This window comes from Aythya ferina (genome assembly GCF_964211825.1).
Source record: "Aythya ferina genome assembly, chromosome: 1".
Taxonomy (NCBI): domain Eukaryota; kingdom Metazoa; phylum Chordata; class Aves; order Anseriformes; family Anatidae; genus Aythya; species Aythya ferina.
The window spans coordinates 24,009,567-24,034,711 of NC_140296.1; the positions used below are offsets into that span (position 1 = coordinate 24,009,567).

A 25,145-nucleotide genomic window follows, 5' to 3' on the forward strand; every position below is an offset into this window, starting at 1 on the left:
TTAACAGTAATCCATGGTAGAAAATTAAAACCAAGCCTTGTCAGCTCTGGCTAGAGCTGTGTTGTTATTTTAGCTTGGTCCAGAGCAGAACATAGCTGGGAATGAACTTCAGACTGCCATTAGCAACGACTTGTTTGTTTTCACTATCAAGTGTCCACAGAAATGGTTGATGATGGGTGAGCTTGAACTGGGTATCAGGTATTCTCCCTGACAGTCAATAAAAATTATCTTGTAATATAACCTCAAACAAAAATGCTTTTTTTCTAGTAAAGTGATATATTAGCAATCAGTAAAAATATTGGGTAACATTTTACGATTTGTGAGGGAAAACAAAACAAAAACAGGTTTATTTAATAGTTTTCTGTAGAAGAATAAACAGGGGAAATTGAAGAATGAAGCTTGAAAAGAGTTACTGAAAACTACAGAAATTGTGCACAGCAGAAGCACTCTTCCTGAGAACCTGCTCAGGGAAAAGTTAGGTAGCATCTCTCTAGGGTGACAGCAAAGGCTGATGCCTTGGGGAGGAGCAGAGATGCCAATTGTTTGTAACTGATGATCTTGTAGCCACTTTATCCATTTTAAATTTTATGTGACATCTTTGTATTGGAAACCTCTGTAAATCCCTTTTGACGTCTGATCAATTTTCTTTGATTACCTCTCTGGTTCTCTCTGTTTATCAGTTGGCTTTTATACTAGATTTAAAGAAAAATCTTTCCCTTGCCTTCTTTTACCATGGAAATGACATGCTTTCCCCTTGGGAGGCTTCATAGCTTCCCCTTTCTAAGAAAGATCAGTGTGTCTTTCAGTATCACCAGCATCAGGTGATGCCACCTACCATTGCACTACATTCACAGGATTTCAGAAATGACCGCTCCATTGCAAATTCAGCTGTAGTCCATAAGAAAAAGAAAACTTAACTGTGGTATATATCAACTTACACTGCTTATTTTCAGAATGAACTCTTCAACCCTTACAGACAAAAGACACTGAACTTTATGTTAATATTTTCATAGAAAGGTATAAATTCCCCTCACTTCACTGTCTGCTCTGCTGCCAGCAAATGCCCAAGCAAATGCCCATTCAGCCTATTAACACATACGCATCTAAACAACTTCGGAGCTCTGTGTGCCTCACCTCATGCTTTGCCTGCTAAGATTACGCAGGACAGCATCCCTGTGGTGAGAGAAGTTGTGTGAATTTATGCTACATTAGGAGTCAAGGACCTCTTATGCACATGTGAATCGAGCACGAAGGCTGCAATGCAAAGGACCCAAGCACACACAGGGTTTGAAATGATTAAGACTAGACATGCGTAATACATGTACATATGCTTAAAACCATTACTGAGCCATGACTGTTGTCCATATCCAAGAACTGGTGCGGAATTTATGGATGGAGTTGACCATTCTTGAACACAAAGTACAGGGCTGAGTATTTTCATGCTGAGGGTATCACCTTCTATCCACTAAAAATAAATTATTTTTATACACTACCTGTGGTATTGGGTCGTGCTTGACTCAGCTCAGTAGGAGTGAGACTGGACCTGGGAGCCCCCTACCACACACATGAGGTATAAGCCATAATCACTCCCTCCAAATAACTACCTGCACTACATGACTGTGCCACTGAGCCATCCACTCTTCCAATTTTTTCCCTTCAAAAACTGATCAGGTTCTCACAGAACAGAGATTGGTGTGCCCATATACCGAAGGGGCTGCTGGCTTCTTCCGTGACCTCCAGCTGCTCAGTGCAGCACTGACTGAATGAAAGAACAGATCTTCTTCAGCTAGCCATGAGCATCGCTGCTCCTACAACATCACTTGGATAAGGGCTGTCCAGACCAAACCAAACCCTTAATCTCTTTGGTCTCTAACTTCTGCGCCTGTCACTATGAACATACATGTCCACAGACTAACTTAAAGCCAGAGATAAAAGTTGTTAGGGTATATGTAATGATAACCATCTTATATCTTGTCGTATAGACACCATAAAATGTCTGTGCAGAAGCACTAACAATTTGACTTTTCTGCATCATACCATTTCAAAAATTATGGACAAAAATCACAATGAGATACTCATCTGCCTGCATGCATTCTTCTGTTCCAACAGAAGAGATTTGTTAGGGACTGGCTTGAATTCTCCATCTCTCTTGCTCACACAAACACACACACACATTCCTGCGTAGCCTAAAGCAGCTTTATTTGAATATATACACTACTGACTTGCGATATTTTAAAGCAAAAAGGACATGCTTTACTTCTTGAAATAGGATAAAATAATTATACTCCCACAGAGGGGTTTCAAAATTGGCATGTATTATTCCTCAGCTGTCATGGACAGCCAAAACAAATATATTCACAGAACTATCTCCGTACTTTTTGCTCCCATATGATGAACTGCTTTTATGCTTCTCTGCATTGCAGACGTACATTTCATTTGTCTTCTTTCAAGGATCCTTTAGTGGAAAGCTCCACAATCCTCTCACAGCTACTGTTCTGGGTAGCTGAGTACAATCTTTGAACTGAATTTAAGATTATTAAATTCCAAGAAAGTGGCATTAGGCAAGTTTAAGAAAATTAAAATAAGATGAAATATTTCATAGCATTACTTAACATCACTGTATTTCTTGCATAATTCTTATACTGCTCACATGCGTATCATGGACTACAACTAAACACCGACAGAACTGATTAGTATTTTTGTAACACCTTGCATATCTGCTTGTCCTTAATCTCTGCGAGACAAATATCTTCCTTCTGTTTTCTGTTTTATAATTCAAGTAAATGGCTAGGGCTTGAAATTTGTTTTTACAGATAGATTTAAGGCACTATTCATCTTTTGAGAAGTACTGATTTGACGAAAACCACCATTGCTTCAGCTGGCCTTAAATCAAGGTAGGTCTGATTTATATGAACTGAAAGTCAAGTCCAGCAAGAATTAACTTTTAAAGTGAAAATTATTGCTGTCAATGCTGAAAATGGAAAAACCCTACAATAAAGGATGTGTCTACAGTTCCGTATCTATTCTCTGTATAATTTTACTCACTTAATGACTGAAAAAAGTACTAACTCACAGCACAACATCGGAACTTGGGAACTGGTTATTGCTGATTTAAAAAGTATGTTTTGATTTGTGTATTCTAATGTTTCAGGAAGAACTAGTTAATCGTGAAATACTTTTGAAGGCCTTCTCAGTGTGTAAAACCTACTAATTAATGTAAGAAAGGAATCTCAGTTTCCTACATCCTCTGGCTGGGTTTCTGAAATATTGTAAAAATGCATATGGGTCAGCAATTTTGGTGATAGAAGAGCTAGCCCACTGGATGCTGAGATGCCTCTCTTCCTTTACAGCTTCATTTCTGTTTCAGCATGGAGACTTACATTTGATTAGTAATTGTTATTTTTCATATTATTGGGAGGGTTATGATGGCTCTCCCAAACTTTCGTGGCTGTAAGATAACTAGACCCACACACTCCTTGGGGACTTCCATATTGCACAGAGAACAATCATTGGCATTGGCACCTGGACACGTGGGCAGGGCAGAAGCTGCAGGACTTCACACCAGAAACTCAACATGAATAATGAGACCTGCTGGGAAGCAGTTTGGTTATAACCAAGACAACCAAAGTCACAGAGACAATCATTTGAAACAACCACATATGCAAGTTCTTAAGTTGCCTGAGGATTACTATGTTTTTATGGTAGACGGTGGAAAACACCTGGCCTCAAATCATGCTTCCCTTTGTCACTTAATTAAACCAAGAAAGTAGAAGTTCTACCAAGATTTAGGTAGCTTTATGAAGAATAAAGAGCAAAAATAAAGAATTAAGAGGAAAAGAAAAAAAAGAAAGAAAGAAAAAAAAAAGAAAAAAAAAAGGAAAAAAAAGAAAAAGAATATAAAAACAAACAAATAAAAGAATAAAAAAATCTAGCAAACCCACTTATTCTGTCACAGGACTTAAATGTCTTTCCAAGAAAAGGCCTGGAGGACAGCTCTGCTAGCAAGAATGGCAGATGAGAAGTGAATTATCAGAGCAGATTTTTGTGGACTGGATTCTCAGCTGCGGTATGTCCTAGGCAGATTTCCTAGAAATCTCAGAAGTTGCAGCAATCTTATAGTACTTTATGGGGTAACAACATGACAAGAAAGAGAGATGCCACATTACGGTCATCCTATCCTGCTTTCTGCACTCCTATTCATAGTGACACATAGCTGAGGGTATGTCCACAGTGCAGATGCATTAGGACACAACCTTTAACTAATTATCGGTAGCTGTTTAGCCACTGAGGCATGAGTTTCATACAATTAAATTTCAAAGGCTAGATTCTCCTTTGCCACTGGCCACTTCTGAAGAAAAAGATCAGAGGTTCTTCTCCTTGGACTAACTGTACCTCAAGACTGGTGGTTAGGACTTGACTTCATTTGGGACCTTCCACACTCGTGAGAGCTTGAAGGAGACCATCAGATAATTAAAACCTTACAATGAGCTGCAAGAGACCAGCTGTGAATTAATTACAGAATGCCTAGAATTTTGATCGGCTTATTATTTAAGCTCAAATGTTTCATTACTTATGACAATAGTTCTCCTAACAGCCAGTTGCAATTTCACATTCAGGGCCCTCCAGTACTTCTAGGCTGTCTTTAAAGCCCATCTGTCACTAGAAATACCTATTAATTTTTTACTGTTGATGAAGAGACATTAAATTAAAACATTAATTTAAATAGATAAGTGTTTACACTAAACCAAATACAACTACAGAATATCAGAGACAAGGATGTACTTCACAACAGTATGTTTTAGCTCATCAAGTGTAACAACCATGCACTGTGCCAAGTTGCCTTATCATATACAGCATAAAAGAATGAGAAGATATAATTCAGGTCAGATGATTTAAGAAGGGAGGAAAGGCCTTAACTAAAAATTAATTGGACCATGAGCATAAGGAATTATTACTATTTCAGTGACTTTTTTACATTTCAAAATCTATATAACTCTTTAGTCTGAACACATAGCTATGCAAGCCCAATTAGGGACCAAGCACTGGACATACATGCTATCACGATACACTACCTGGAATTCCTCCAGTCTTCGTGCTAAACATTCTTAAGGCTCTTTATAGAAAACAGTCTAACTTCTTGTTCCATTTTCTCTATTACATATTGCAACGTTCACCTTCATTCTACACAAAATCTCGTCTAGTTTAAATTTAACCTTAGGCACATTAAGTTCATTCAAGACTAAAAAGTGTTCTAGCAAGGACACTTTGGTTAGTCAACAGTCATGCAAATGACAATTCTAGGCTGACTGTTACCTTAAACTGTTCTGGAGGAAAGAAAAAGAGACTCAAATTACCTTGTACCACAGGAGTTATTCCACATCTGGTACCAGAATGTATCCATCCCTCATATCTCTACTAGTTTTAAAGTTTTTGATCTTGCGGTGTGATTTTGCAGTATATTAGCAATGAGCTTTTTGACTGTCATGGTATTTTTGAGTACCTATTGAAAGCTTTTTTCAGATGAACTTAAAGCACAAATTTAAGACATCAGCATGAGAATGGAGCATCTTACCACTAACATAGTGTTACCTTTTTTTACCATTTGCATTACAAACAGAATATGTTCGGGATGCTACCAGGAATGAGATCATTTTTGTACGGGCACTCACAGTATATGAAAAACTAGATGAAAAACTATGCATATGTACAGGATGAAAAGCTGATCCTTGGCTCAGAGGCCTTACAGCCTAATTGAGACTTTCATTCTAGGTGCTTCAGCACAGATGACATCTGACATGCAACTGTGAAGGGAACAGCATTGCTCAGTTGGGTGCCTGCTCTCAAAAGATCTCAAGTGGATGGGGAAATAAAATGTGCATGCAGGCAGGCACACAAGCTCCAGAGAGGAATAGGAGCTCAGAAACCCTCAGTGCTCATCATTTCAGACTAGCCAGCTGCAGATTCCTATGCCAGGTTAGAGGCTATACGGATGGCTCTCAAGAACTGTAGCTATCACCAGTGACTGTACGAGCTGCTTAGGTGCTGCTAGAGATCCTTGAAATTTCTGAACTGGTGCCAGTGGATAATGGCTGCAAAAAAGAGGTGGTCTTTTCCTGCCATTTTTTTTTCTGCCTTAAACAATACTTGTAATTAAAAACTGAAACCTGCTATTTTGCATACACGGGGAAATACGCATTTATGTGTGACTTCAATATGGCACTAATTTCCCAAGATACGCTGTTTCAGCAGCCATTCGAGATCATAAAGCAAAAGATTATGAAAAAAAAAATTAACAAAAGAATGTAATGAATTCCTGGCAAGTTTTACATTCCCCTTTAAAAAAAAATTACATACACCCTCCCTTCCTCCCTTCGCTCCAGCGAATACCATTCATGTTTAAGATTAGATTATTTTTCTCCTGATTCTTCTTTAGCTGCCAGAGTGTGACTCATTGTCAGATTGATTTAATTACAATTACAGACCTTGTTCTTCTGGCATTGCAAGTAAAAACTAGGAAACATAAAGGAAAAGGTCAATATAGGAAGACTCTACAAGCCAGCAGATGTTAAACAGTGCCACCAGCGACTATCCTTGATTTCATTTCATTAGTTGTTTCCTAGTCTAAGATTTTTTACAATAATGCAACAGAAATTAGTTACACTTTTCAGTTACCTACCTGAAAGGTGATTTTAGTCTATGCCACACATTATAATTTTTAGATCTTGGGCATAAGAGTGAAACAAACATAGAATAGTTTAATAAAAGGGATGTGACTTAGTTATTGTCAGCAGAATAATAAAGATCAGTCATCCATGTAACATATGCCTGTGTTTATTTTAAAAGATTTATGAGTTTGGTAATAGATATAATTTAACACTATTGTTGTAAAACATAAGCAAAGTTATAAAGTTTTTCAAAAAATATGTTTGCAAAGCTAATTTTTAGCATTATTACTCTGGAGATATTCTAATGTAAGTGTAATGTTAACTTGGAGAACAGGTTATATTAAAGATACTGTGCAGTATCTAAGAACTGTCACTGCAATGGATACAGTCTGTGGTTCTAATTTATGTATTTTGAAGTTAAAGGTATACTTAGAAAGAGAGAAACTCTTTTCCTGAGAAGACATACCAGTTGTTTGTCCTTAAGCTGCTTCTAGCAAGCCAAAGAGAAAGGTCAAGTCTAAGGATCTTGCTTTGTCAGAAAGCTTACTTATTATTAGTAACAATGAACATTAAACTTTTACCTTCCTGTAATAACTGTAATCATTTTCGTATTTTCATGTACTTCTCATTTTGCAGAGAGAACCTAATTAGAGAGTAGGTATTTAACTGCCCTATCCTCATCACTGTCTTTATCTAACAGCCTACATTATGCAGCTAAATATTTTACTCCTGAGAGTCTCCTCAATTTGTTCTGAGATGCTGACATGGTTGTAATAAAAAGCACAGCCACCTTAACGGTTTTGCAGGGGAAACAATTAGTAAACCAGTAACATTGGGCATTTCAGAATCAATTAGCTCTGCTGGAGAAGTTCTATAAACACAATACTGATGCAGTAACACTTTGGAAGATGCTATTAATGCCAGAGGAGAAATAAGTATAATTGGAATTAACAAAACAGCCTAAGCTGTTAGAGCTATTTACTGCTAAAATTTATTTACTTTGTTTCATTCTGGAAAAAAAAAAAAAAAGCTAAGACTCCTAATTGCAGATGCTGTTTTGCATTTTTTATTTTGGAGCTGATACATCAGGTGTAGCAAGTAACGCTGTTATGAGCAGTTAACTAAACAGATAAAATTTTAAAGGCAGCTCATAACATAAAGGGCAGGTCACCTGAAAGACTGTACTGTGAAGGGACATCTCCTGGTATTCTGAACTCATTTATCAACAGTGGCATGTCTGCTGCAGTTTGTATGAGCAGAAGAGAGTGTCATCAACAGTGGGTAAAGCACAGCAGTGGCTAATTCCGTGGACGAGATTCAGTTCAAGAACAGAATAGGGTAAATGAAACTGAGTTGAGAAAAAAGCAGAAATCCCATTTCAACATTTTTGTCATTAATAAAGACAATTAAAAATAGTAGATGTAAAAAACAACAATCTGATCTTAGAAATATATTATTATTTTTTATATTTGACTGAAAAAAAATGCTTTGATATTACCAATCATCAAGGTGTTACATTTTGGTATGTGGAACAAAACAAATATTCAGTTAGTCTGACACTAAGCTGCATGGTGGAATTCATTTCGTAGAGTAACAGGTGTCTATAATGCAAATGTTTACAATTGAGCCAGTCATTCTATACGGGGTATCAGTCATCTCACAAAATAAACTTCTGAATAGATCACTCCCTAAGTATGCCTATTTTGGCCTTTGACTGGGATGACCATCTCTCCTTCCATGTAAAAAGTCAGAAAAATCAATATATGCATTTTGTAGAACTGCATTTTACACAAAACTTATGTTGTGCAAAATCTGGCTTGTCTACCTGAATAGGCCTGTGAGTGTCTGCTGTGATACTATCTGACCTCTTTGTAGGACCGAGGTTTATGGAAGGTACCTAGTAAATCTGAAAAGTTTGAAAGAGCAATAAATTTAACAGCCTCACATGAGGTGTGAATAAGCTAGAAGAGTATTTGAAAGTAGATGCTAATAGACAAAGCTGTTGATGCCAAGTTGCTTTCTTCAGCGTAAATACATCTCAATTAAAGACATATGTTTGGTATCAAAGCTGCCTCCAAGCACACAGTAGATGTTTGTGCGAGTCGTTCAAAACGCTTATATTTCCAACAGGCTGAAATTTAGCATTTGATTTATATAGCAGAACTAACCCCTAGAAAGATATTCACTGAATTCTCAACAGGTGAGTTCCAGAGAAAATGTTGAGAAATGCAAAGTGGCCCCTGCTCCTCAGATACTGCCCCCCTGAGATGCCACCCTCCTGACGCATACCTCTACTTCTCCCCTCCAGTCCTCCAAGATTTGCTGTCAGAAGGGTTCTTGTGGGCACTCTGTAGCCTCTAGCCAAAGGATACACACAGATGTGGAAAGGAAAATGACAATGGTAATACGACAATATTGTTCTATGAATTAGTGTGCAGTGTCATGTATGACATTGTGGAGACATTGGTTATCTCACTCAAATGCAGAACCACGGCCTTGGAGGGAAGTCACAGAGGCACCCCTGAGTCTTGTCAAAAGCTATGAAGACAGCTTGAAAAGAAAGGGATGGTCTGGAAGGAAATTAACAGCATGGGAGATGTTCAAAAGCATATAAACAATAAAAAGCATATCAAGGATTCTGTCTTATTTAATTCATAACTCTAGAACAAGGACATAAAAAAATAAAAATGGTAATAGGAAACAGCTTTTTCACAAAACAGGAAATTATATCATGGCATACGTTCCTATAGGAGGTTTTGAGACCTAGAGCTTAGCAATAGGCCGAAGACCTTAGATAGCTTTTTGGATATTAGAAATATTCAGATTTAATATTTTTCCAAACCACTGAATTTTGGAAATGATATGAATAGCCACATCCCCACAGAGAAGCCAGGTTCTTCAGGTGGAGGATGAAACCCAAATTGTTAGCAGCTTATTCCATGTAAGTTGGGCTATCAGAGTATTGCCATTCCTTGAAATTCCTGTTTCTAGCCACTTTCTGAAAAAAGACACAGTGGATCTCATCCAAATGGCAAGTTCTATAACCCCTCAAACATCTAGCCCCCCCCCCCCAATGGCTAGCAAATATTAAAAAAGAAGTTAAATTTAACACTAGAAGATATTTTAAAATATCTTTAATTATGATTATGCTTTAAAGTAATAATAGCCATGAGTGAAGCTCCTTAATTTTTTTTACCTTCATTTTTTCATTTCTTTGCTTTCCTTAGTAGAAAACTCCAGATAATCTGGGCTGTGCAATACAATCCACTCATCAAACTAATTACAGTATAAATTTCTACTCAATTTGTTTAACTAAGCATTAGTTAGAAACTTCTTGGGAAACCCTTACCAACATAGTGAAAACCTTCCTTTATATAAATCATTTGAAAGAATATAAGAAAGAGAGAAATCCATTGAAATTTAGCTCTTAGAAAGCTGATGAATAAGCTAATCTGTTACTGAGTGGCTCAATGTTCAATTGTTTAATAATGGCATAGGAACAAAAACCCAGGAGAATGACATTGTTCTCAGCTATTTTATTTTCTTAATTAGTCCTAATGCTATTTTTAAAAATGATTATTCTCCATGTTGTGTATCTTCAATCTGAACACATAAATATGCAAAATATAGAAAATAAGTACAGCAAATAACTTGAAAAGTGAAGACTTGCATCATAAATTAGAATTGCAGTGGTGAGTAAATTAATGAATTTAGAATTCTTTTAGGATATAAATTGAATATGTTAATTTTATTCATGAAAAACAATGGCGCAGTGCACATACATACAAAACCCACCAGAAACAAGGGAAGGTCACCGGGCTAATCACTTTGGCTTATTTCCCTTTTCTGTACTCCCATCTGCCTGTTTTCTCTGCTCTCTTTGTATTTAAAAGGAACAACTTGAACGTAGTTAGGCTAAAATTTGACCTACTTTTCTTGTTCATTTTAATGAATTTCTTTTTTTGGCAACATCTATGCAGTTTCTTTATCTTCTACTTCACACACGGTTTCTCTTTAAAGCAAACTAAATAACGCCGTGCTTCTGCCACTTATGAGAAAACCCGTAATAGTACTCTGGTGGATCATCAGCAGGGATGGATCTTTGCATTCAGACAGTGTCGTACACAGGACCCACGTTTACGTGTTGAGAAGCAGGTCATCTTAAGTCAACATGAAATTATAATTAGTAAGGATGCAGATCAAACTAATGGAAGCAGAACAGCATATTTCAAGAGCATGGTTACTTGGAAGTGTATTCCTTTCACATAGTTTTGTGCAAATAGATTCACTTCACTTCATGCTAAAATATAATACTTTGAATTACCTCCTCACAGCCCAGCACGGCCCACGTTACTCATTAATTAAAGATTGCGGAAAAGGAATTTTATCAGCAGTTGAGTACAATCATTTGAGAGGAAAGAAAACAACCTTAAGTACAGAAATCAAATCAAGTGCTACAAAAAGTGCTCTGTTCAGTTATCAGCAACGCCAACCTCTGAGATGGAATATTTAAAATTGCTTCGGGGTGGAAATAGAGCCAAGCCTGACTGCAGAAATGGGCAAAGCTGCCAACTTGATATCAGATCTCAAGGCCTAATGACACACCAATGTGCAAGTACGTTCCCACAATTGCTGTCAGATCAGTTCAGGACACTGGGATGAGCAATGAAGTCAAGCTAGAGACCAAAATCATGAGATAGCCTGGATTACTGCTTTCGTCCCAGACTTGCCCCCCTGTTTTATTTTTTGGGGATGGGTATAATGCAAAAATTTCTATTGGAGCTTTAACAAGAATGGAACACAGGACAAAGAAGTGATCATGTAGGCAGACTTAACTGGAAAGGGAAGATGAAAAAAATAAAACAAAAATTTGTGAAAAGCACTGCTGTTAGATTTATGGCCCCCTCTCAGCATTCATGGAATGGCCACGGTGGAATTCTCTTCACAGCCACTTCCCTTGCTCGGAAGATAACATGCAGAGGGAAACAGTTTGGGTGTAGCTGCCAACGTGAATTTTATGGGACCATGCCAGGCTACCCTAATCACACTCATACTGCCTTGCTTTAGCTTTCTGAGGTCTCTAAGAAACAGAATAGCAAAGCAAGGTGGTCTGAGGGAGACAGAAGGAACTGGGAGCCTGGAAGCAGACTGGCTCTGGTGCAGAAAAGCTGGTATTTCCTGTTATTTCTCATGGATCCAAAGCAAACTCAGGACGTCATCTTAGATTTTCCACCAGTCTCTAGCCAGTCTGAAAGAGTTTTGCTCACCTGCTTAGACTTCCAGAGCTTTCCTGAGAGGAGAGAGGTGACAAATTAAATAGCTGGTGCTGGATACAGCTTAAGGGAATTGTGCTAGTGTAACTTGCACCGTCTGTGTGGTAAAGAGACCAGCAGGTACTTCGAGGGCCTTTTAACGTATAGCTACATATGTACTTCAGACCAGAAGCAGCTTGCCCTGAGGCTGTGGTGGTGAGCTCCAGAGATGTGTGGGGCTCAGGATGAAAAGGAAGGACTGGGCAGGGCCTCCATCCTCTTTTTTATTCACAACTAAAACAGAGACTTAGCCCTTCCCTGCTGTATAATTCTGGCATGACACGGTACCCATCCTGTTCAGGTAGTGTCATACCAGACAGCCTGGCCCGTCTGGGAGAAGGGGAGAGGGAAGAATGAGGTATGTGATCTTTCCAGCAGACCTTCAAAGAGGCTGAGCTGAAGACTCTACATGCGGTAAAGAAAAGTGTGCACACAGTTTGTGGCAATGGTTGTTCTCCCAGCTTCTCAAAGAATCTTGTCCAAAAGACAAGAGTATCTATACCTTATGATAAACTAAATCCCATAGAGCAGTCCTAAGATTGTAGTCTTTCCTTAAAAGAAAGGAAAGCATTAAACTATTGTGTTATAGTGTGGCATGCATCCAGGACAGCCTGCGAGACAAATCTGGAAGAGCTTTTTATTCTTGGAGAGGTAATCTCTTCCATCCTCTCCAGAGCAATACAGTTTCATAGGGTATGAATTCTGTCCCAGACATCATGGCTTGGGAATTTGCTATTCTCTGTTGAAGAAATGCTAATGAGCATAGCCTTTTATCCCAAGCATCTAGATGTCTGGAGCTCTTGCCAATTTGTTTGTTTGTTTATTAAAAAATAAGATCGTTCCTCATGCTGAGAAGTTGCAGCAGCAATTGGAGAGGCTGTTGTAGAGGGGAACGAAGAGAAAATATGAGTCACATTTGGCAGCATCTGTCATTACACATAGCAGAAGCTGCACTTAAGCCAGAGCTTGCTAAAGCAAATGAAGTAACAGAAATAGTCTTATCCGTCGGCATCGCTGTATAGGTCAGAGCAGGCAGATGCAGAATATCAATCTGACCTGGGATGCTGTCCCAGAAGACCACAGGAGGGCTTTCACAGAACGACTTCAGTAACTCTAGAAAGGCCCCAGGCTATTCAAACAGAACAGCAGATGTAGGGATAGATGATATTCCTCTCAGGTACAAAATGGACTGCTGGAAATGCCACTAGATATCAGAGGAGTGCAAGAGTGAAATCCAGACTGCCCTTTTCTGTCTCCCTGAGGCTGCAGAAAGGGAGCTGGGCTGCAGGTTTGGAATCAGATGCATCTTTGCCTTTGATGAAGGATTCAGAATCACAATCCAGATCACAGTTCTGTATGGATCTGGAGTCACAGCCTAGGATCTGAGGTAGAGAACAGGGATCTATTTAAGAGAAAACTGTAGTGCTCCCTCTGGTGCTCCTTTCCTAGGTACAAGCCTGAACACTTGGAAAGGTTGCTTATCTGTCAGAAAAAAAAAGAGGTGCTTTTACAGGAAAAAAAAAAAAGTGCCTTTACAAACACACAAAATTATTGCAAAAGTTAAATGCACAAAACTACAAAACTCAGCATGGAAAGACACAACAGTGAATAAAATCATGGCTTGTCTTAAAAAAAAAAAAAGAAAAAAAAAAAAGACAGTGAAAATCTAAGATCAACAAACTACCATCACCAGAAAAAGGTAACATAAATGAAAAAGACCAGACCTATGGACAGGTGAGAGAGGAAATACAAAGCAGACAGACTAGCTCTTTGATTTTGGCAGTGTGATACAAAAATAAGAATTACAGTACTAAGCTCTAATTTGGTGCTGAAAGTGGGTTTCCTGACCTACTGCATCCCCCCCTGCAGAGCTGGGATCTGCAGCAGATAGGTGGTGAGGGGCTGGGCATGGCTGGGGAAATGAAGAGAAGGGACACAGAGATGGGTATTAATCTGGAAGGGATACTACTGATGGGAACTGAAGGGATTTTCTGCTCAGTGCATTCCAGCTCTGCTTACTTTCAGTTCACGTTATCTGCTTCCAACAAATCTACTTTTAATTGAACTACATAAACACAATTAGTTTTCTACTTGTCTGATTACCTGATCTTGTTATCCGCTCACATTTGTTATCAATGCCATGTTTACCATGTCTTACTTTATATCTACACGCATATGTACAGATGCATGTATAAATGAGAAACATTTACATCTTCCTTCCAGTTATGTAACTGCTAAGCTACATGTATGTACTCAGCTATTACCCCTCTAAAACTGCTCTTCTGATCCCAGCTCAGCTACAGTTTGCTGCATCTTGTTTTCATTAGGCTGTAAAATCAAGGTGGTGGTGGAGGAGGAGGGCTGTGAGAAACCATTTGGACAACAAAGCACCCCACAAAATTGCAAAAATGTTTTATTGAGCTCTTATGGGAAAAGCTATGATCTTCTGATAAGCTAGCAAAGGAAGACTTCTCTCTCTCCAGTTGGAATGGAGAGAGAGAATTATTTTTTTTTTAAACATACATCAGAAATAGATGCTTGTTCTCATATTAATAAAAATATATCCCAAACCAATTAACCACTCTACTATGTCATAAATACAGTTCTGCTTTTATGAATGTTCTATCTCTTGCTGATTGAACGCCAAGATCTCTTCTCAACCATTTCACTTCCAAGACAAATTGTCAGTATCCCCAGTGGTGTGTATTAATTTATAGATGAGCAGGATCTTCATGGGATTTCCAGCTGCTCTTCACATTTACATCTTTTGCCAAGATAATCTTTCATAACGTTTTCTTGAACCACTCAATTACATGGAAAAACATCTGTAATGACCGGGCCTTGGCTCACCTTGCTCTCCTGTGGAAATACTATTAAAGCATAATTCTATGGATTGGAAAAAATACATGAGGATATAAGAATTGTCTCTGAAATATTTGGCTCTTCACACTATAGACAGTGGGTTCTGTGTAAGTCCATCCTTCTTGAGCACCTCATTCACATTTGCCAGTACTTTTATTTGTATCATCATATTAAGTATAAGCAAAATGGATGTGTTAAGTACCTGTCATATGAAACACAAAAGATGCCTGATGTTCCAACAAAGGAAAGGATCACAAAGGATCTTCCTTAAATCTAGGAATTAGGGAATCGGGAATGGAGAGATGGAAGGTGCCAGAGCATGCTAAGAAGCAAATGTGATAAGAAAGGAATAGGCAGTTAAATAAGTTGAAAGTGAAAATAAAGACCTTATATTTGATAAAGTAGAAAAGGAGGCACGGCTTGAAGAATGCAAAACTATGGCTGAAGTGATGGATGAGGAAAACGATCTCTGCAGTAACATTTGGGAGATCCGAGTGGCAAGGCTGCACTCCTTTCTCACGCTGAGAAGCATGTAGGTCAGTGGCTCTGCTGAGTCCAGTGGGATTGGTTTTGTAAATAATCATCTGCAGCATCAGACAGAGCTCCATGAACTTCGGTGTGATTCCTTTTGAACTGCAAACACCTGAAGCATTCAGTGTTGGGTAACGCATGTCAAAAAGAGTATGAACCAGGGGAGAGAGAGACAAAAATGACCAGGGCTCTAGAAAATGTGAGTTGCAAGGAAAATTTTATGGAAATGGGATTGTTAATTTAGAAAGAGTAGGTTGAAACATGAGAGCAGTTTTCAAACATATGCCATAAAGAGAAAGAATATAATCTTTTTTCCACATCTGAAGAGGAGAAGAGGAAATGAATTTAACGTGCAAGAAAACTTCAGATTACACTTTAAAACTTTCTAATGCTGAAATATAGTAAAGTACTGCTTGCACAGTGGGATTGTGGGGTCTTCATCACCAGAAGTGTTTAAGAATAGAGTACACAAACATTTCTCAGAAGTGACAGATCCAGTTGATCCTACACTGTGGCAAAAAGTGAAGTATCAAGTTTACAGGAATCATTTGAAGCCTTTTTTTTTTTTTTTTTCTCTCTTTTATTCTGTTAACTTTCAAATAACCAGCTTTAAATAAACCTGTAACATAAGGTATTCTTCATGGCTTTAAAAATGAAAGGATACATTTACACTATCCTTGAATCTTATAACTGCAATCTTGCTTAAAATACTGTTTCATTAGTCCAGGCACTGCGCTGTGCTTTTTCAAGTGTCTTACACTGATTGGAATAGGAGTCGGAGATCTGGGACCTGACATGGATCTCACACTCCTCATGTTTTGTTTTACAACCACTTCACACTCTGACAGGGAGAGATGTGGCACAGAAGCTTTCCTTATGGTAAGGTGAGCAGTAAAGGTACAGTCCCTGGAACTGTGACAGAAATGGAAAAGTTCCTGGATCAAGATTGTTACTTGGGGTCAGTTTTGTTCTGGGGAGTAAAATGAAAAATGTACCATTATAAGTCCCCAGCAAGCTGAACTACTCTTATAGTAACTGTTCCTTATACAGAACTAGCACCTTTCCTATAAATAAAGCCAAAATACATAGAAGATCATATTTTACTTTCAAAATAACTTAAAAAAAGCTTAAGGTCTATCTGGTTCACAGTATACTCCAATATGTATGGCTAGATTCAAATTCTGTGGGCCCTGTAATATTTTCAAGCCTTATAATGAAGTTTCCTGTACAGTTGGAAATGATTAACCTTTATGATATTTTGAGATTTTAGTGGGGTTGAGGGACTACAAAAAGCAAATACCAAAGGACTAAAATTTGGAAAACACTATTCCCATTCATGTCACCAAACTCACTACAGACACTTGAAAAGCAGTGATTAAAAATAGCTAGACTAGATGCATGTGTGTCAAGCTGCAACTGTTCCCAGAGGATAATCACACAGATGTCCAAGCTCACACAACGGAAATTACAAGGCAGGGTGCCTGCCACTAAAGAGACATTTTTCCTTCACACAGAAAATGGGAGACAGTCTTCAGAAAAATGCTGATGCCTTGTTCACACAGATTAAACATTAAAGCCCCTCTGGGTCTTTATTCCAGCAAGAACTGTGAGATAAGTAAAGACAGAGCAGCTGAAAAGAAATAATTATTCAAAAAAAAAAAAAAAAGAAAAAAAAAAAAAAGAAAAAAAGAAATGGCATTATTGGAAATCCAAATACAAACAAATCACAACTGAGGTCAGGATGCTGCTTTTAGTTCCCATACCAAATCTTCCAAAATCAACAATGTGGTTTGGTTGTATGTTATCAATAACTGCTTGCCACGCATTCATACGACATGACTCACTGACACTCAGCTTCCTTCCTGTACTTCCTCTGGCTCTCAAACATAGCACTGTATTCAAACTTAATTAGGAATGATGTCACATGGAGTCATCTAAACCACCACAGAGCCAAGGGCTGGGCTGGTGTAGGTAGATGCCAACAAGCAGGTATGGGCACTCAAGCTGGCAATGCAGTTGAATTTGGAAATTTGCCAGGGAAACACAGAAAAGCGTTAAGTGATTGGATCTGAATTCTAAAATAACTATTAATGATGGTTAATTTTGTTGTAAATGTCTGAATATCTTTGTCCTCTGGCAAGATGCACACACGCAGCTTAGAAGTCAAGTGGTTTAGGCCTCAAGGTTTATATTTATTATCTTCACAGCAAAAGTCTTTACCTCTCAAAGACTCAGATCATAATAAAGAGCACATGACATTTTTTTTTGTGGTTTTAAGAACCTCAGATTATGCCCCAAATAGAAGTTGCATGTCATTTCTTTGAAAAACAAGTAGATATCCTGGAAAGTTTGTTGGGACACCAGACAATATAGGATGTACATTATTAACCAGCTGCCTTCGCCAGTCTGCAAGTCTCATTATTTTGGCAGGCTGGCAATACTAAGCTGTAGTTGTATAAAAAAAATAAAAAAAGAAATTAAAAAAAAAAAAGAAAGAAAGAAAAAGAAAAAGAAAGCAAGTTACCGCTAACAACATCAATATAAAGCAGTTGCTTTAACAGGAAAGGTAGGCTGCACATTCTTAAAACTGATTGCAAGCTACTTTACCAAATGGATGTTATTGCTTCAAACAACTATTTATTACAGATATGTTTACCAGAGAAGCATGGCAAGCATTGAATATAATACAAAATATAACAACAACAAAAAAAGCTGCATCACAATTTCTATTTCTGAAAAGAGCTTTGAACTGGCTTTGCTACTGCTAAATGTTTTATACCAAAAGCTTTTCAGGTTCATAGTTCTTCACAAACACAAAGTAAAAATAGACATCTGCCCTTGAGTCTTAAGTTAACATAAAATATTTACAAGGATGGCATGACAACCAGTATGCCTCAGTCTCTGTAAGAAGTTGGAATTCCCCTGATAAGTAGAGCCTCTGTGAAGTGTTATCACACTATTTATATCAAGTGTTATAAATGAAAAATGAAATTCTTATGCTGAGGTACACATATCCAAAGAAAACGCAGCTTAAATAATATTTTTGCTGTTGATTTTTACACAAATTAACTTTTTTTTTTTTTTTCCCCACCTGCTGGCAATTTTTTTTTTTTTTCTCTCTGAAATAGAGAATTACCTACATAGAAATCAGTGTGTAGCTTTCACTGTGAGTAAACTGACTCCATGTCTATTAAATCATTTTCAGTGGAGCTAAAACACTATGGACTCTAATTCAGAGCTTTTGGACATATGAGGTGGATCTTACTGGTGAACCATGAGCACACCACACATGGGCAGGGAATGAACAAGCTTTGTCAGATCCATGCAGAGCCACCTTGGACGTCTGTGTCATGTATTCCTACACCAGGATCACATTAAAACATGGTGAAGAGACATCCAATGAACCATGTCTCTGCAAAGCAATCCAGAGAGAGATTTTTGTGCAGAGATGGGCCAAGAGAACATGAAATATTATTGATGTTGTTCAGTGAGTAGTCAATTATCTAAAAGTTGGGAAACAAAGTTATATATGTTTCTTGTGCTGCTGAACTTTTCCCCAGGCATTGTGCTCATAGGTCATGAGTAAATTCCTGTAGAAGGACTCCAGCTCACCTCCATGCAAACAAACTATCCCCTGACCTGCAGGACTATTTTCCTCTGCACAGTGTCTTCTTGCACTGTTTTCACACTGTTCTTAAATATTAAAGTAGCCATTATTTTTTTTCTGCTTACCTATTACGGACAAAGCAATTTCAAGTTGTGAGCAAATGTCATAATTCATTGGTCCCAAAAGCAAGCCTACGAAGTAACAGTGATGTAACAGTGATTCACCAAACACTTGCAGAGAGCCTTCAGAGAAGCATTTAATGATGGGATGTAGCAGAACATGAAGATACTTGCACAGTAGCCATGGATCCAACAGAACAAACAAGCCACCATCCTAATCAACATCCTCTTGAGGAGGTGGAAAAAAAGGAGTCAATTCTCAACAATAAATGCCACTGCACCTGAAATTCTCTGGTCAAGCTTTGTGTTATTTAATAGCCAAAGTTCATTAGGAGTTCCTTACAGAAAGTGGGCTAAACAGAAAAAAAATAGCTGCCTTCACCATATCTATTAGTAGAATCACTACATTCTTCAAACATTTTGCAATTGTGTGCTCACCGTGCTCCCGCTGGGATTGACCTGCCTCCAGAAAGCCACTGCACCCTGTGCCTTTCCTATCAATCCCCTAGAAATCTGCACACCCACTGCCTATCTGCACCTCCACAACTGAAACTTCAGTCTGCCCTATACCTTGCTGAATTGTGGGTTTTGATCTTCACAATGTGAGATCCAGGGCATTATTGTTCAATATAAAAAGCAGCATAATAGTACATTGGCAAAACATCAGGTAAATACATTGGAGTAAAAGGCAGCTTGGGCTCATTCCCACACCGAGCAGCTTTATCATCAGGAGAATTGTGGGGAAAGGAAACGCTGAGAAAGGAAACTGAGAACCAGAAGTCATTAGGGTCATAACTCATATGCGAGACAAAGCAAAGTGTTTACTTTAAAAATTATTTAAAGCGAGATATTGCTGAACACATCATTTCCCCAGTGATAGCTGACATCTCTGGCAAGTATTTAAAAAATATGCATGCTCCTGGGATAAAGGTTTTTTTGTAGACAAATGCTACCAATATTGATTACAAAGAGAAGGAGAATCCAATTAATTTTCAAAAGCACGTGATTTCTGAAAGTTGAAGCCAGTCAAGAGAAGCGATAGTATGTGCAAATGCTCAGATGGACACTTGTTAGGGGATCGGGTCTGTCTTTTAGGATTCTGTTAGAATGCAACAGGAGCAGAACTGCAGAGAAAATACATTATTCTGAGTCATTTTCTGTGGGGAAAACAAAACTAAGCAACAAGATATCAAACAAACAACCCCCTAAATCCCAAACCATCTTTTCTTTTTTGTTCTTTCCATTTCTCATTTCATTATGCATGAACTGCTCAACTCAGGAAAGCCTGAATAATTCAGAAATCAGAACCTGTCTTTCCCATCCTCAACTGCAATTCTGTCTTTTTCTGGATCCTCCCAGAAGGAAGCCCCAGGAGGGGATTTCTCCTCACATAGCTCCCCTCAAAGCCCAGTGGGAGTTTCAGTGAAGGCAATCCTGCCATGCATGTGGCACACAGCACGTTGTAGGGCCACTTCGTCATTCCTAGCAATCCACTGCCCCTACTTATACCTAGCCGTGTCTATGGCTCTTCCCCGAGTATTTTACCTGTATTGTTACCTCTGACACCTCCAAAATCCAGCTTTACAGGCTGTCACTCTGAGACTCAACCTTTCTTGCATCCGTGGAGTTGTGGAAACTGCTCCTCCCAGCCCATCTTCCACACACTCATGGATGTGAGAGCTGAACATCCTGCTCATGATATGGTAAACCTAACTGCATAGTTATAGCCATCCTGAAGGGAAAGCCAAACTCTCATATGCCTAAGGGGAGTGGTTTAGCAAATTTATATGCAGATGGAAGCATATTAAGAGCAAACAGCTAGTCATTGACAGAATAAATATTCCCATAATAAGCGTATAACAAGGAGCGAAGGTATGGCATGCAAAGCAGATGGCTGATCTGTGCAACTAAATGTGCAGGTCCCAGCAGCCTCATTTAGGCTTAGCACTTCCCCTTTTTTTAGATTCTTCAGGTTCTCCAGAGACGGAAAATAACAAAAAATTAGCTGTTTTTATACAGCTAAATAAAAACATCATACGATGGGTGAGCAATTGGCTAACGGGCAGGGCCCAAAGGGTTATGGTAAATGGGGCTGCGTCAGGCTGGCGGGCGGTCACCAGTGGGGTCCCTCAAGGCTCCATTTTAGGGCCGGTACTTTTCAATATTTTTATAAATGATCTGGATGTAGGAATAGAGGGTATTTTGAGCAAGTTTGCTGATGACACCAAACTTGGAGGAGTTGTGGACTCAAATGAGGGCGTAAAGGCCTTGCAGAGGGATCTGGACAGGTTGGAGAGCTGGGCGATCACCAACCGCATGAAGTTCAATAAGAGCAAGTGCCGGGTCCTGCACCTGGGACGGGGAAACCCTGGCTGCATGTACAGACTGGGCGATGAGACGCTGGAGAGCAGCCTAGAAGAGAGGGATCTGGGGGTCGTGGTAGACAGCAAGTTGAATATGAGCCAGCAGTGTGCCCTGGCAGCCAGGAGGGCCAATCGTATCCTGGGGTGCATCAAGAACGGCATCGCTAGTAGGTCAAGGGAGGTGATTGTCCCGCTCTACTCTGCGCTGGTGCGGCCTCACCTCGAGTACTGTGTGCAGTTCTGGGCACCACAGTATAAAAAGGACATGAAACTGTTGGAAAGTGTCCAGAGGAGGGCTACGAAGATGGTGAAAGGCCTGGAGGGGAAGACGTACGAGGAACGGCTGAGGTCACTGGGCCTGTTCAGCCTGGAGAAGAGGAGGCTGAGGGGAGACCTCATCGCAGTCTACAACTTCCTCGTAAGGGGTTGTCAAGAGGCAGGAGACCTTTTCTCCATTAACACTAGTGACAGGACCCGCGGGAACGGGGTTAAGCTGAGGCAGGGGAAATTTAGGCTGGACGTCAGGAGGGGGTTCTTCACAGAGAGGGTGGTTGCACACTGGAACAGGCTCCCCAGGGAAGTGGTCACTGCACTGAGCCTGTCTGAATTTAAGAAGAGATTGGACTGTGAACTTAGGCACGTGGTCTGAACTTTTGGGTAGACCTGTGCGGTGTCGAGAGTTGGACTTGATGATCCTTAAGGGTCCCTTCCAACTCAGGATATTCTATGATTCTATGATTCTATGAAAAAAAAGAACAGGCAATTCCAGCAGATTAACTGCTGATCCAACTCAATGAGATCTGCCAGGTGACACACATCGAAAATCAGGATGCCCCAGCTTCTGATCCACCGAAATGCCTCCCACAAATGCGTACCTTTCAGTCAAACCAGGGGAACTGTCACCCTTAAGAGCCTCGGTGATATCCCCCAGATGAGCGAGGCAGCCAGAGTACTTAGTTGCCAGAGTCCCTGCTTTGCAAATGAAGCCTTTGCAGGCGGAGGAGGGTGTAAACTGGGAGGCTACGAGATGCCAACCGTGTTAGTGGGATGTTGACTCACTGAAAAATGCAGCTACACAGATTTTACTGGGACATCTGTCAACAGCACCATGAATGCCTCAGGCAGCAGGGTTCAGGACTTGCCTCGCTATGGTAGGTTTGAGGGAGTAAACGTTATTACAAAGAATGAAAGCAATTTGGTATTTTGTATATTCTGGGCTAGGTAGGAAGGAGCGAAGCAAGTGTTGGTGGTAGTATACAAGAGAGGTCTGCACAGCTGGGAAGATGATTGTGTGACTGAAGGTGCAGGACTGAAGATCAAAACATACTTTCCATACTGAAAGAGACCTCACGAGGGACGTTAGCCAACCATTTGCATTCTGCCCTTCTGACTTCCATCTGCAAAACGAAGATAATGGATGAGACATATTCTTAGGAACAACACGAAGTGTCCTTGGGTCTGAAAACCTAAATACTGCCATCCACCTCTTTGCAGGCGTCCTTTTTTTTCCTGACACAAAAAGCAGGGGATACAAGAATTGTAAAGGCAGATGAAAACTATTATTACAGAAATGCCCGTCAGGAAGTGCTGTATGCAAACTCAATCATGTTTACAGAACGCTTTCAGGTCCCCACACTAAAATGCTAATTATCATTAGGAGTTTGTAGTTGAAAAGGTCTGATGAGTGCTTTTGTATGACAAAAAGAAAAAAATCATCCACTGATAAACCTACGTTTGAGAAGCAGGGGAGGAAAACATTTCAGTGTTTTGTCCTCTTATTGCCTCCATAGTGATTTTTCAAAGCTATAGAAAATTTACAGCCTGGCTGGCTGCAAAATTTATTTTCAGCAAACACTCTCTTCAAATTACTGAATATTTTAGACTTGCCATATGGTACATAATTTTTATTCTCACATAATGACCTTGAGATATTCAGAGCTGGAAAATGTCTAGTACCAGTAATTCATTTCAGAGCTAGGGGGACCTTTTTAACATAATTTTAATATCTTAGAGTAATATATTTCTTAGGGAAAAACTCCCTCATAGTTGCTGTCAACCTACTGACTAAACTCAATGTCCAGTTAGAATTGCTAGGTAAAACCAGCTCACAGCAATGCTTCTTCTGTGTACATAAAGCTAATTCTTACTGGAAGAAAATGAGTTACCTGTGATATTGCAACCAGGGGATTGACCCACCACACAATTCCAAGAGACTTGTTTGATATAAGCATGAATACCATGCTTATATGCTCTTCCTAGCTGTGTCCCTCCTTACCCTGACTAGCCTAGACTATTTTCTTGTCAGGGGAGGCTGTAGCTCCTCTAGTTCTTACTGCAGGCTTTGAGTTTAGTCTGAGATAATAAACTACGTAATTAATTTCTACCAGCAACTTCCTGAAACTCAGATACGGTGAAAAAAAATTCATCTTGCTCTTCAACCGCTGGGGACTGTATATCAAATTTGCTGGAAATGATGGATGTTTGCTTCTCAGATATCATCACGTTACCCTCACATCTGCTGTGGACAAACCAGAAGCATCCCCTCCGAGACCACTCCTGGGAAGCTTACCCAAAGCAGACCACCAAGGGATGGACACTCCTTGGACACTGGAGGCTGCCGGACAGTAAAGGTGTGAAATGCATGCCAGCCAAGAAGAAGGAGGGCACAGGTATGCTGTAGGCTAGCAAGGACCATGAAGAGTGCCAAAATATCTTGATTTCCCAGGGGGCACAAGCTGCTCTTCTAAATGTCAGTCAATTTGCAGCAGATGAACTCCACACGGCAGAGGCATGCACAGCTCAGCACCAAGATCAGTCTCCCTCAAAATAAAGGGATAGACCACTCAGCTGAGCACAATAAAAATGTTCAAACTAAATGTCCTAAGGAGTGCTCCGAAGAGGTATATATAAAAACTAGTGGTTAGCAGAGAAGGTAGTACTTTTGACAGACTTTGATAAAAAATTCCCTGTGGAGACAAACATCACCAACTGACTCACAGCCACACACCATCCAAAACTCCCAAGCAGGTTATGAGAAAAGGAGGGTTCTCAATTTAGCAAAGCCAATAACTGCAAAAAATTCTATCAACCCTGAAGCGGACAGTCCTGACCCTGGGTCAAATCCTGACTGTGAGACAGAGATTCAAAGGCAAGTAGTCGTCGAAGCTACAGATATGCCCTCAGAACACAACACCTACCAAAAAGCATTTAAGAAGTCCCTGAAGCTTAAGTACAGCTGGGGATTAAAACTCATTATAACTATTTATTGTTAGTCAAACTTCCTCTGTGCAGACACTTCAGAAAAGATATGAAAAAGTTAGTGGAGTGAAACAACAGAATAGTAAGTGGACAGCAAGAAAAGGACACTTCTTTGAAACAGAAGCTCCCTGCCAACACAACAACACGGGACCTCTGCACTGTGAGATCCCACCAGAGAAGGGCTATGCAAAGTACAAGGTCGGGTGGGGAAACACGTGCATGCATTTCTGGAGTGTTTCCAAAGGACTGTCATTGGCAGCTATGCCCGACACCTTGATCTCCACGAAGGAAGTATATAAACACGTGAAAGGGATGTGCAATCACTTGGCAAACACTTTCAACTGACTGAATTTGATTCTCTCTAAACATGCCTGCAGTGTAAGCCATTAGCTCAGCTGTTCAGCCTCTGTTGGTCACAGGCACAGTCC

At 39.6% G+C, this 25,145-nt stretch overlaps 1 protein-coding gene across 6 annotated transcripts in view; it reads right to left on the reverse strand.

Annotated features, from left to right (window-relative positions):
• The window catches only part of STARD13 (StAR related lipid transfer domain containing 13), a 294,723-nt gene that overhangs the window by 176,938 nt on the left and 92,640 nt on the right, over window positions 1–25,145 (reverse strand). The gene's annotated exons all lie outside the window — the stretch shown is intronic.